Below are 15,211 nucleotides of genomic sequence, written 5' to 3'. Positions count from 1 at the left end.
TTGGCTTCGGACAAATTCATTCGCTTTCAGTCGGACAACATCACGTCTGTGGCTTACATCAATCATCAGGGAGGAACGAAGAGTTCCTTAGCGATGACAGAAGTATCCAAGATAATTCGGTGGGCGGAGGCCCACTCTTGTTATCTGTCAGCTATCTACATCCCAGGAGTGGACAACTGGGAAGCGGACTTTTTAAGCAGACAGATGTTTCATCCAGGGGAGTGGGAACTCTGATCCTCAGATGGGGCAGACCGGAGTTTGATCTGATGGCATCTCGTCAGAATGCCAAACTTCCAAGATACGGATCCAGGTCAAGGGATCCTCAGGCCGAACTGATAGATGCTTTAGCAGTGCCTTGGTCGTTCAACCTAGCTTATGTGTTTCCACCGTTTGCTCCCCTTCCCTGAGTGATTGCTCGGGTTAAACAGGAGAGGGCTTCAGTAATTCTAATCGTGCCTGCGTGGCCTCGCAGGACTTGGTATGCCGATCTAGTGGACATGTCCTCTCTGCCACCATGGAAGCTTCCATTGAGGCAGGACCTTCTCATTCAGGGACCTTTCCTTCATCCAAATCTAGTTTCTCTGCAGCTGACTGCTTGGAGATTGAACGCTTGATTTTGTCTAAGCAGGGGTTTTTTGATTCGGTCATTGATACTTTGATTCAGGCACGTAAGCCTGTTACTAGAAAGATCTACCATTATATATGGCGTAAATATCTTCATTGGTGTGAATCCAAGGGTTACTCGTGGAGTAGAGTTAGAATTCCCAGGATTCTGTCTTTTCTCCAAGAAGGATTGGAGAAAGGGTTATCAGCAAGTTCCTTAAAGGGACAAATCTCTGCTTTGTCAATTTTACTACACAAACGTTTGGCAGATGTTCCAGACGTTCAGTCTTTTTGTCAGGCTCTGACCAGAATAAAGCCTGTGTTTAGACCAATTGCTCCACCCTGGTGTTTGAATTTAGTTCTTAATGTTCTTCAAGGGTTTCCGTTTGAACCCATGCATTCCATAGATATTAAGTTATCTTAGAAAGTTTTATTTTTGGTTGCTATTTCTTCTGCTCGAAGAGTTTCTGAGCTTTCAGCGTTACAATGTGACACGCCTTATCTTATCTACCATTCTGATAAGGTGGTTTTACGTACCAAACCTGGGTTCCTTCCTAAGGTTGTTTCAAATAAAAATATTAATCAGGAAATTGTTGTTCCTTCATTATGTCCTAATCCTTCTTCTAAGAAGGAGCGTCTGTTGCATAACTTGGACGTGGTCCGTGCCCTGAAGTTTTACTTACAGGCGACTAAGGAATTCCCTCAATCATCTTCATTATTCATTGTGTTTTCTGGAAAGTGTAGGTACCAGAAAGCTACGGCTACCTCTCTTTCTTTTTGGCTGAAGAGTATCATCCATCTGGCGTATGAGACTGCTGGACAGGAGCCTCCTGAAAGAATTACGGCTCATTCTACTAGGGCTGTGGCTTCCTCATTGGCATTTAAAAACAATGCTTCTGTTGAACAGATTTGCAAGGCTGCAACTTGGTCGTCTCTTCACACTTTTTCCAAATTTTACAAATTTTATACTTTTGCTTCTTCTGAGGCTGGTTTTGGGAGAAAGGTTCTTCAAGCAGTGGTGCCTTCCGTTTAGGTTCCTGTCTTGTCCCTCCCTTTCATCCGTGTCCTGTAGCTTTGGTATTGTATCCCACAAGTAAGGATGAAATCCGTGGACTCGTCATATCTTGTAGAAGAAAAGGAAATTTATGCTTACCTGATAAATTTATTTCTACTACGATATGACTAGTCCACGGCCCACCCTGTCATTTTAAGACAGGTATATATTATATTTTTGTTAAACTTCAGTCACCTCTGCACCTTTGGCTTTTCCTTTCTCTTCCTAACTTCGGTCGAATGACTGGAGGTGGAGGGAAGGGAGGAGCTATATATACAGCTCTGTTGTGGTGCTCTTTGCCACTTCCTGTTAGCTGGAGGTTAATATCCCACAAGTAAGGATGATATCCGTGGACTCGTCATATCGTAGAAGAAATAAATTTACCAGGTAAGCATAAATTTCCTTTTATAATGTTTAAAACATTGCATGATCCTTTGATTTTAGATGTATTTTTATGTAATATTCACAATACTTTCTTGTGGCAAGATGGGCTGGATCGGTTCTTGTCTGTACATCTTTATAAACAGAAGTGTCAAAAATTGTCGTTACTTCCTCAATATAATATTGAAAATCAGACAACACCCCACACTTCTCAGACAATCTCTTGCCTAGATCTTTATCAGTTCTTGACACACAAACTGCTTATCTTTCTTCTAAGGAATGATTCAAGTCAGTAGTTTTTTTACTGTATTTTTAGCACCATGAGTTGTCTTCTTGTTTGTCTTTACATGTGACCCTCCTCAATGCAAATGGCAGTTTTGTCAAAATTAGTCCTGAATAAATACAGCCTCCCTGTGATAGAACAAGGCATCTTCTATTAACCCTCTCAACAAAGTGAACACTTGTGTAGTAGATACATGAAACCCAAAACATTTCTTTGAAACCTCACTAGAGTATTTTTCCTTGATTTACTCTGATGTAGCCAAATAGACGCTGCATTCCATATAAAAAGTTCCTGCAATGCTCTAAGCAATTTGTATGATATAGAAGGGCCATAATGGCAGCACATTTAAAGGTAAGTCAAAATTAAACCTTCGTATTTCAGATAGAACATATTTTAAAACCTTTACAATTACCTTTTATTATCAAATTTGCTTCATAACTTTGGTATCTTTTGTTGAAGAATGTACTACTGAGAGCTAGCTGAGCACATCAGGTGAGCTAACAATAAGAGGCATATATCTGCAGCCAAAAATCAGCAGCTAGTTCCCAGTACTTTATTAGTACTTCTGATCCTACCTAGGTATGCTTTACAACAAGAGAATTAATCAAATTAGATAATAGAAGTAAATTGGAAAGTTGTTTGAAACCCTGTGGGCCCTGGAGTAATTTGAGGAAGCACTTTTTTACAGAAAGAGTGATTGATTTATGGAATAAACTTCCTCAAGAGGTAGTAGCGACAAACAGTGTGGGGGACTTTAAAAATGCATGGGACAAGCATAAGGCTATCCTACAAACTAGAATGAAATAATATATAGGAGCGCCAATGGCTAGGGTATACACCAGGTCACTATAGGGTTATACACCACTAAGTATAATGAATAAAGTATAACACAGATCAGCAAATTCAACTAGTTATAAGAATCCTCAATCTCTGAGTGAATTGGATTGATCAGTATTTAATCAACATATATAAATATATTAAAATCATGAACAGAAGGAAAAGACCAAATACATATAATATAAATAATATTGGATAAGAATAAAAATGAATGCTGATGGATAAAAATGAAAACTAAATATGAATTATATAAAAAAAGACCATAGATATAAACGGAATTCCGTCCAGGCACCCCCAACTATGGGTGAATGTCTGGTGGTTTCAGATTTATGGTATGTACCAAACAATGAAGGATATAAATGCATATAAAAATATGAAGATAAAAAATGAAAATTAAGCAGTTATAGCTTGATCAGTACTGGTTTGGTAACAAATCAAAATATAGAAAAAATATGTAAAAAAATACACAAATGAGTGATATAAACAATTATAGGAGGAGAGTGTAAACTCTCCAAAGGTAATAAGTGTGACCCTCTGGGTCAAACTTTAATCAACGTTTTACAATAAATAATAAAACAATATAACATTTCAGCAATACATCAGAGAACAAAGTCCAGACTGAAAGAAAATGGATCCAGAGTGATCCGAGTGAAACTTATATCCAAAGTTGTGACAAAACAATAAAATCCAAATGATTCCAGTTAGTGTATATTCAAAGTGTCCAATTAGAAATAAAAAATATATCAAAGTTAATTTAATGTCCAATCCTAAGTCCAAATCCAGTGCCCAGAGATTCAGACAATAATCCAAATATTATGGTCCTGAAAGTATATTGAGCCTCACAAATCCTGCTTAGGTCCGTCTACGCGTTTCAGCCCTTAGATAGGGCCTTTTTCAAGACATAGTGAGGCTCAAATTGTACTAACCTTTTAAACAGTATGATCGAGGGGCTGGCCTGTATTTTGGCGCCAAAAGTATTCTATTACGTTATCTACAATCAACATTCTAAACTTACGCCGCTATTACCGGGAAGAATCGTCACTTCCAGTTTCTTCACCTGATAGCGTCATATCCGGTACTTCCAGTTAGTCTATTTCCGGTTATGCGAGGCCATATTTGTTATGGGCATGTTAGGGAAGCGGCTATTTACTATTATGCCGTATTTCCATTTAGTATATGCTAATGATGTTATTCATCTTAGAGGCAAATGGAGACCGGCAGTACTTTAAAGAGATTAACTGATCGATCATATCCGACCTGTCAGGGGAATCTAAAAATTATAAGCCAAGTTTGGAAACCAGACCTATTAGTTAGAAGGAATGAAAAAACGTTATTGATATTAAATGGGGTTATCTGACACCTAGCATTTAGGAATGATAATTAATAGTGATTTATAAGGTGGCTTATATCAATTAAAAACATTTTTCATAAAAAACTGGGATTGTATAAAAAGCATTGTGATTTTATAAAAAAAGGATTTTAATTATATAAAAAAGAATTTTAATTATATAAAAAAGGGTTTTATAAAAGACTTTAGGATTTTAGGCTCAATATACTACAGTACAAAATTCTCACATATATTTATTTGTGTTATAAAAACAGTTAACCAATTGTTGTTGGAAATGCTCCAAATTACATACTTAAACTCAGAACAGTATGTTACCATCAATTGACCAATAACCTTGTATTGAAAGTATAAGTTAACAAAGAATATATATATATATAAAAAAATTGGTTAGAGAATAATTACTAGCATAATGTGTATTAGGCTAGAATGGTCTATCTATCTTCTAATGTCAGAAGTTGATGTCAGAAGATGATGTGGTTCTTAACGGATGCTAATTGTTTGCTTAACCAAGCTTAAAATTAGATGTGGGGTAGTCCAACCATGTGTAGTTCTATCTGGGGGATTAGAGAAATTTGGGGAGGATGATACAATTCATTTAGGATTTATTGGGATGTTTTTAGAATAAATGGACCATTTCAAAATTTGCATTTAGACCCTTAGGGTGAATGCAATCTAGATTGTATATCCATTTTGATTCAGTCCTTAACATTCTCAATTCCATATCACCTCCTCTCCATTCCTTGGTTAATCTGATTATCCCCATATATTTAAAACTTATGTCACTTCCTCCATGTACTTCCTTAAAATGTTTGTAAATCGGCAAATCCACTTTTTTCCACTTGATCTGCAGCAGGTGTTCTTGGATTCTGTCTCTGAGTTTTCGTGTGGTCTGGCCCACATATTGTAGGCCACACCCACTTTCAATGAGGTAGATGACAAATTGATCGGTACACCTAATTGTTTGCTTAAAGGGACTGTCTACACCAGAATTGTTATTGTTTTAAAAGATAGATAATCCCTTTATTACCCATTCTCCAGTTTTGCATAACCAACACAGTTATATTAATATACTTTTAACCTCTGTGATTATCTTGTATCTAAGCCTCTGCAAACTGCCCCTTTATTTCAGTTCTTTTGACAGACTTGCAGTTTAGCTAATCAGTGCCTGCTCCCAGATAACTTCACGTGCACGAGCACAGTGTTATCTATATGAAACACGTGAACTAACACCCTCTAGTGGTGAAAAACTGTTAAAATGCATTCTGAAAAGAGGTGGCCTTCAAGGTCTAAGAAATTAGCATATGAACCTCCTAGGTTAAGCTTTCAACTAAGAATACCAAGAGAACAAAGCAAAATTGGTGATAAAAGTAAATTGGAAAATTGTTTAAAATTACATGCTCTATTTGAATCATGAAAATTTATCTTGGCCTAGACTGTCCCTTTAATGATGAACTTCTCATTGGAGACTTTAGACTTGAACATGTCAGATTTTATTCCATGTATACAGGCTTTATAAAGATGACATGGAAAAAAGCCAGAAAGCTTCTTCCCCATGATACCCATAGTATTTGTAGATTTTATATGGTTCTTGGGAACACTAGGGGCTAAGATCGATTTGAGGTTATTTCCTATATATAAACTGGGGCTGTTCCGTGAGATGTTCTCCTATTATGTCATCATTCCTTAGAAGGTGCCAATGTCGTTTAATTATATCTTCGATGGATTTCTTTCTCTCACTATATTGGGTGATGTATGGAACTTTCAGACCTTTATGGATATCTGTGGCTTGTTTGGGTTTATAGGTTAGAAGAGTGTCTCTTTCTATACTGCTTATCTCATTGATGTTTTTGTCTATGAAAGAGTCATCATAACCACTTTCCAAAACTCTGGCCTTAAGTACTAGGGATTGTTCCATCCACATATCCTCACTAGAGCAGTTCTTTTTAATTCGCATGAATTGTCCCTTGGGGATATTTGAGATACACTTTTTATGGTGACAGCTGGTCTGGTGTATATAATTATTGCAGTCCACCTCTTTGAAGTGGGTTGATGTTTCAATTCTTCCATCCTTCACCCTAATATCCAGGTCTAAGAAAGTGATGTGTTCTTTGCTACAGTTATGGGTAAATTTGAGGTTCATTTGGTTTAAATTCATGACCTTGTGTTTTAGATCTTCCATACTGCTTTTCCAGACTATGAGGAGATCATCAATGTATCTCTAAGATGAAAAACATCATTAGCATATACTAAATGGAAATACGGCATAATAGTAAATAGCCGCTTTCCTAACATGCCCATAACAAATATGGCCCCGCATACCCGGAAATAGACTAACCAGAAGTACCGGATATGACGCTATCAGGTGAAGAAACCGTAAGTGACGATTTCCTCTCGGTAATAGCGGCATAAGTTTAAAATGTTGATTGTAGACAACGTAATAGAATACGTTTGGTGCCAAAATACAGGCCAGCCCCTCGATCATACTGTTTAAAAGGTTAGTACAATTTGAGCCTCACTATGTCTTGAAAAAGGCCCTATCTAAGGGCTGAAACGCGTAGACGGACCTAAGCAGGATTTGTGAGGCTCAATATACTTTCAGGACCATAATATTTGGGTTATTGTCTGAATCTCTGGGCACTGGATTTGGACTTAGGATTGGACATTAAATTAACTTTGATATATTTTTTATTTCTAATTGGACACTTTGAATATACACTAACTGGAATCATTTGGATTTTAATGTTTTGTCACAACTTTGGATATAAGTTTCACTCGGATCACTCTGGATCCATCTTCTTTCAGTCTGGACTTTGTTCTCTGATGTATTGCTGAAATGTTATATTGATTTATTATTTATTGTAAAACGTTGATTAACGTTTAACCCAGAGGGTCACACTTATTACCTTTGGAGAGTTTACACTCTCCTTCTCCTATAATTGTTTATATCACTCATTTGTGTGTTTTTTTACATATTTTTTCTTTATTTTGATTTGTATTACACCTTAGACACATTGCGGATACACTTTGCATTTTTTTGTTTGAATTTTTTGTTTGGTTTGAACCATTGACATTATTTTTACACTATTTTTATACTATTTCACCAAACCAGTATTGATCAAGCTATAACTGCTTAATTTTCATTTTGTATCTTCATATTTTTATATGCATTAATATCCTTCATTGTTTGGTACATACCATTAATCTGAAACCACCAGACATTCACCCATAGTTGGGGGTGCCTGGACGGAATTCCGTTTATATCTATGGTCTTTTTTGATATAATTCGTATTTAGTATTAATTTTTATCCATCAGCATTCATTTTTATTCTTATCCAATATTATTTATATTATATGTATTTGGTCTGTTCCTTCTGTTCATGATTTTAATATATTTATATATGTTGATTAAATACTGATCAATCCAATTCACTCAGAGATTGAGGATTCGTATAACTAGTTGAATTTGCTGATCTGTGTTATAATTTATTCATTATACTTAGTGGTGTATAACCCTATAGTGACCTGGTGTATACCCTAGCCATTGGCGCTCCTATATATTATTTCATTCAAGCTTTGTGTAGGACCCAGTTAGGGGGTCTATTTATAGTGTAGCTGGTATACTAATCTAGGCGCTAGTCACTTACCACAGTCTTTATACATATCGTACAAACTAGATAAGCAGCGTAATTCGAATAGCTGCATCTGAGTTTACAAAAAGGAGCTTCCTAATACCACCCTTTATCAACAGTAAGACTGTTCTCACGTAGAGATATTGTCTCTTTGGGAACAACACTACTACTATTTTTTAAGATTCTATTCATAATTTGGACTATAAATTACTTGTGAAGTTAAAATTCAATTTTTAAATTTCATCATCTGGTTGTCATTGTAACATATTATTAAGGGAGTATAATATCAATGTGTTATATGTTCTGTTAGTTTAAAATATATTGATTAATAGTAGACACAATAGCAGATACATATATTCTACATTTTTTTAATTTTTACTGAGTGAGTGTTGCGCTGATTGTTCTGGTGGTGTGTTTAAAACTAGATAAGTTTATACTGTTAGGTAATATCGGGCAGACTTGCTGGGCCTATGGCTCTTATCTGCCGTCAATATCTATGTTTCTATGTTTCTATCTGAAACATTAAAGTTTTATTTTGACTTTATTGTCTCTTTAAAGATGATGATTTTAATTCCAAAACTCTTTGCTTTCCAATTATTTGTTTTAAAACCCAATTTTACTTAAAGGGACACTGAACCCAATTTTTTCCATTCATGATTAAGATAGAGCATACAATTTTAAGCAACTTTCTAATTTATTCCTAATATCAATTTTTCTTCGTTCTCTTGCTATCTTTATTTTAAAAGCTGGAATGTAAATCTTAGCAGCCAGCCCATTTTAGGTTCAGCACCATGAATAGCGCTTGCTTATTGGAGGCTTACATTTACCCACCAATAAGCAAGCATAACCCAGGTTCTCAACCAAAAATGGTCCGGCTCCTATGCATCACATTCCTGCTTTTTAAATAAAGATAGCAAGAGAACAAAGAAAAATTGATAACAGGAGTAAATAAAAGAAAACATTTGGGTTTAGTGTCCCTTTAACCACTTAATGACCAAGGACGTACCAGGTACGTCCTGCAAAAACTGTCAGTTAGTGACAATGGATGTACCTAGTAAGTCCTTGGTCTAATTGAGTGTATCCTGCAATACCCTTTTTCAAGCATCAGATGCAGAGAGAGACACTCTGTGGCCCTCTCTGCACTACCAATGATGGTGGCGATCATTGGTAGGTGGGAGCTTAGCTGGGAGGCTGGTGGGCAGCCCATCGCTACCCGGCATCCAGTTCCTGTAAGTTCAATGTGCACGCCGGGTGCCGGGAGCGTGCGGGGGGTGGGGGGCGGCTGTGGGGGCGCGCGTGCAGCAACCACTACCACCAATGATCAATGCAGCGTGAGAGGGAGGGGGGGAATGAAATAAAAAAAATATCAAAGGAGGGGGGGCAGCTACACTAGGAGGACCGGAGTTTGATCTGATGGCATCTCGTCAGAATGCCAAACTTCCAAGATACGGATCCAGGTCAAGGGATCCTCAGGCCGAACTGATAGATGCTTTAGCAGTGCCTTGGTCGTTCAACCTAGCTTATGTGTTTCCACCGTTTGCTCCCCTTCCCTGAGTGATTGCTCGGGTTAAACAGGAGAGGGCTTCAGTAATTCTAATCGTGCCTGCGTGGCCTCGCAGGACTTGGTATGCCGATCTAGTGGACATGTCCTCTCTGCCACCGTGGAAGCTTCCATTGAGGCAGGACCTTCTTATTCAGGGACCTTTCCTTCATCCAAATCTAGTTTCTCTGCAGCTGACTGCTTGGAGATTGAACGCTTGATTTTGTCTAAGCAGGGGTTTTTTGATTCGGTCATTGATACTTTGATTCAGGCACGTAAGCCTGTTACTAGAAAGATCTACCATAAGATATGGCGTAAATATCTTCATTGGTGTGAATCCAAGGGTTACTCGTGGAGTAGAGTTAGAATTCCCAGGATTCTGTCTTTTCTCCAAGAAGGATTGGAGAAAGGGTTATCAGCAAGTTCCTTAAAGGGACAAATCTCTGCTTTGTCAATTTTACTACACAAACGTTTGGCAGATGTTCCAGACGTTCAGTCTTTTTGTCAGGCTCTGACCAGAATAAAGCCTGTGTTTAGACCAATTGCTCCACCCTGGTGTTTGAATTTAGTTCTTAATGTTCTTCAAGGGTTTCCGTTTGAACCCATGCATTCCATAGATATTAAGTTATCTTAGAAAGTTTTATTTTTGGTTGCTATTTCTTCTGCTCGAAGAGTTTCTGAGCTTTCAGCGTTACAATGTGACACGCCTTATCTTATCTACCATTCTGATAAGGTGGTTTTACGTACCAAACCTGGGTTCCTTCCTAAGGTTGTTTCAAATAAAAATATTAATCAGGAAATTGTTGTTCCTTCATTATGTCCTAATCCTTCTTCTAAGAAGGAGCGTCTGTTGCATAACTTGGACGTGGTCCGTGCCCTGAAGTTTTACTTACAGGCGACTAAGGAATTCCGTCAATCATCTTCATTATTCATTGTGTTTTCTGGAAAGCGTAGGTACCAGAAAGCTACGGCTACCTCTCTTTCTTTTTGGCTGAAGAGTATCATCCATCTGGCGTATGAGACTGCTGGACAGGAGCCTCCTGAAAGAATTACGGCTCATTCTACTAGGGCTGTGGCTTCCTCATTGGTACTTAAAAACAATGCTTCTGTTGAACAGATTTGCAAGGCTGCAACTTGGTCGTCTCTTCACACTTTTTCCAAATTTTCCAAATTTTATACTTTTGCTTCTTCTGAGGCTGGTTTTGGGAGAAAGGTTCTTCAAGCAGTGGTGCCTTCCGTTTAGGTTCCTGTCTTGTCCCTCCCTTTCATCCGTGTCCTGTAGCTTTGGTATTGTATCCCACAAGTAAGGATGAAATCCGTGGACTCGTCATATCTTGTAGAAGAAAAGGAAATTTATGCTTACCTGATAAATTTATTTCTTCTACGATATGACTAGTCCACGGCCCACCCTGTCATTTTAAGACAGGTATATATTATATTTTTGTTAAACTTCAGTCACCTCTGCACCTTTGGCTTTTCCTTTCTCTTCCTAACTTCGGTCGAATGACTGGAGGTGGAGGGAAGGGAGGAGCTATATATACAGCTCTGTTGTGGTGCTCTTTGCCACTTCCTGTTAGCTGGAGGTTAATATCCCACAAGTAAGGATGATATCCGTGGACTCGTCATATCGTAGAAGAAATAAATTTACCAGGTAAGCATAAATTTCCTTTTATAATGTTTAAAACATTGCATGATCCTTTGATTTTAGATGTATTTTTATGTAATATTCACAATACTTTCTTGTGGCAAGATGGGCTGGATCGGTTCTTGTCTGTACATCTTTATAAACAGAAGTGTCAAAAATTGTCGTTACTTCCTCAATATAATATTGAAAATCAGACAACACCCCACACTTCTCAGACAATCTCTTGCCTAGATCTTTATCAGTTCTTGACACACAAACTGCTTATCTTTCTTCTAAGGAATGATTCAAGTCAGTAGTTTTTTTACTGTATTTTTAGCACCATGAGTTGTCTTCTTGTTTGTCTTTACATGTGACCCTCCTCAATGCAAATGGCAGTTTTGTCAAAATTAGTCCTGAATAAATACAGCCTCCCTGTGATAGAACAAGGCATCTTCTATTAACCCTCTCAACAAAGTGAACACTTGTGTAGTAGATACATGAAACCCAAAACATTTCTTTGAAACCTCACTAGAGTATTTTTCCTTGATTTACTCTGATGTAGTCAAATAGACGCTGCATTCCATATAAAAAGTTCCTGCAATGCTCTAAGCAATTTGTATGATATAGAAGGGCCATAATGGCAGCACATTTAAAGGTAAGTCAAAATTAAACCTTCGTATTTCAGATAGAACATATTTTAAAACCTTTACAATTACCTTTTATTATCAAATTTGCTTCATAACTTTGGTATCTTTTGTTGAAGAATGTACTACTGAGAGCTAGCTGAGCACATCAGGTGAGCTAACAATAAGAGGCATATATCTGCAGACAAAAATCAGCAGCTAGTTCCCAGTACTTTATTAGTACTTCTGATCCTACCTAGGTATGCTTTACAACAAGAGAATTAATCAAATTAGATAATAGAAGTAAATTGGAAAGTTGTTTGAAACCCTGTGGGCCCTGGAGTAATTTGAGGAAGCACTTTTTTACAGAAAGAGTGATTGATTTATGGAATAAACTTCCTCAAGAGGTAGTAGCGACAAACAGTGTGGGGGACTTTAAAAATGCATGGGACAAGCATAAGGCTATCCTACAAACTAGAATGAAATAATATATAGGAGCGCCAATGGCTAGGGTATACACCAGGTCACTATAGGGTTATACACCACTAAGTATAATGAATAAAGTATAACACAGATCAGCAAATTCAACTAGTTATAAGAATCCTCAATCTCTGAGTGAATTGGATTGATCAGTATTTAATCAACATATATAAATATATTAAAATCATGAACAGAAGGAACAGACCAAATACATATAATATAAATAATATTGGATAAGAATAAAAATGAATGCTGATGGATAAAAATGAAAACTAAATATGAATTATATAAAAAAAGACCATAGATATAAACGGAATTCCGTCCAGGCACCCCCAACTATGGGTGAATGTCTGGTGGTTTCAGATTTATGGTATGTACCAAACAATGAAGGATATAAATGCATATAAAAATATGAAGATAAAAAATGAAAATTAAGCAGTTATAGCTTGATCAGTACTGGTTTGGTAACAAATCAAAATAAAGAAAAAATATGTAAAAAAATACACAAATGAGTGATATAAACAATTATAGGAGGAGAGTGTAAACTCTCCAAAGGTAATAAGTGTGACCCTCTGGGTCAAACTTTAATCAACGTTTTACAATAAATAATAAAACAATATAACATTTCAGCAATACATCAGAGTACAAAGTCCAGACTGAAAGAAAATGGATCCAGAGTGATCCGAGTGAAACTTATATCCAAAGTTGTGACAAAACAATAAAATCCAAATGATTCCAGTTAGTGTATATTCAAAGTGTCCAATTAGAAATAAAAAATATATCAAAGTTAATTTAATGTCCAATCCTAAGTCCAAATCCAGTGCCCAGAGATTCAGACAATAATCCAAATATTATGGTCCTGAAAGTATATTGAGCCTCACAAATCCTGCTTAGGTCCGTCTACGCGTTTCAGCCCTTAGATAGGGCCTTTTTCAAGACATAGTGAGGCTCAAATTGTACTAACCTTTTAAACAGTATGATCGAGGGGCTGGCCTGTATTTTGGCGCCAAAAGTATTCTATTACGTTATCTACAATCAACATTCTAAACTTACGCCGCTATTACCGGGAAGAATCGTCACTTCCAGTTTCTTCACCTGATAGCGTCATATCCGGTACTTCCAGTTAGTCTATTTTCGGTTATGCGAGGCCATATTTGTTATGGGCATGTTAGGGAAGCGGCTATTTACTATTATGCCGTATTTCCATTTAGTATATGCTAATGATGTTATTCATCTTAGAGGCAAATGGAGACCGGCAGTACTTTAAAGAGATTAACTGATCGATCATATCCGACCTGTCAGGGGAATCTAAAAATTATAAGCCAAGTTTGGAAACCAGACCTATTAGTTAGAAGGAATGAAAAAACGTTATTGATATTAAATGGGGTTATCTGACACCTAGCATTTAGGAATGATAATTAATAGTGATTTATAAGGTGGCTTATATCAATTAAAAACATTTTTCATAAAAAACTGGGATTGTATAAAAAGGATTGTGATTTTATAAAAAAGGATTTTAATTATATAAAAAAGAATTTTAATTATATAAAAAAGGGTTTTATAAAAGACTTTAGGATTTTAGGCTCAATATACTACAGTACAAAATTCTCACATATATTTATTTGTGTTATAAAAACAGTTAACCAATTGTTGTTGGAAATGCTCCAAATTACATACTTAAACTCAGAACAGTATGTTACCATCAATTGACCAATAACCTTGTATTGAAAGTATAAGTTAACAAAGAATATATATATATATAAAAAAATTGGTTAGAGAATAATTACTAGCATAATGTGTATTAGGCTAGAATGGTCTATCTATCTTCTAATGTCAGAAGTTGATGTCAGAAGATGATGTGGTTCTTAACGGATGCTAATTGTTTGCTTAACCAAGCTTAAAATTAGATGTGGGGTAGTCCAACCATGTGTAGTTCTATCTGGGGGATTAGAGAAATTTGGGGAGGATGATACAATTCATTTAGGATTTATTGGGATGTTTTTAGAATAAATGGACCATTTCAAAATTTGCATTTAGACCCTTAGGGTGAATGCAATCTAGATTGTATATCCATTTTGATTCAGTCCTTAACATTCTCAATTCCATATCACCTCCTCTCCATTCCTTGGTTAATCTGATTATCCCCATATATTTAAAACTTATGTCACTTCCTCCATGTACTTCCTTAAAATGTTTGTAAATCGGCAAATCCACTTTTTTCCACTTGATCTGCAGCAGGTGTTCTTGGATTCTGTCTCTGAGTTTTCGTGTGGTCTGGCCCACATATTGTAGGCCACACCCACTTTCAATGAGGTAGATGACAAATTGATCGGTACACCTAATTGTTTGCTTAAAGGGACTGTCTACACCAGAATTGTTATTGTTTTAAAAGATAGATAATCCCTTTATTACCCATTCTCCAGTTTTGCATAACCAACACAGTTATATTAATATACTTTTAACCTCTGTGATTATCTTGTATCTAAGCCTCTGCAAACTGCCCCTTTATTTCAGTTCTTTTGACAGACTTGCAGTTTAGCTAATCAGTGCCTGCTCCCAGATAACTTCACGTGCACGAGCACAGTGTTATCTATATGAAACACGTGAACTAACACCCTCTAGTGGTGAAAAACTGTTAAAATGCATTCTAAAAAGAGGTGGCCTTCAAGGTCTAAGAAATTAGCATATGAACCTCCTAGGTTAAGCTTTCAACTAAGAATACCAAGAGAACAAAGCAAAATTGGTGATAAAAGTAAATTGGAAAATTGTTTAAAATTACATGCTCTATTTGAATCATGAAAATGTATCT

This window comes from Bombina bombina, chromosome 6, assembly GCF_027579735.1.
Source record: "Bombina bombina isolate aBomBom1 chromosome 6, aBomBom1.pri, whole genome shotgun sequence".
In the NCBI taxonomy this organism is placed as follows: Eukaryota; Metazoa; Chordata; class Amphibia; order Anura; family Bombinatoridae; genus Bombina; species Bombina bombina.
The sequence above is the reverse complement of the archived record's forward strand: the minus strand, read 5'-3'. Positions refer to the sequence as shown.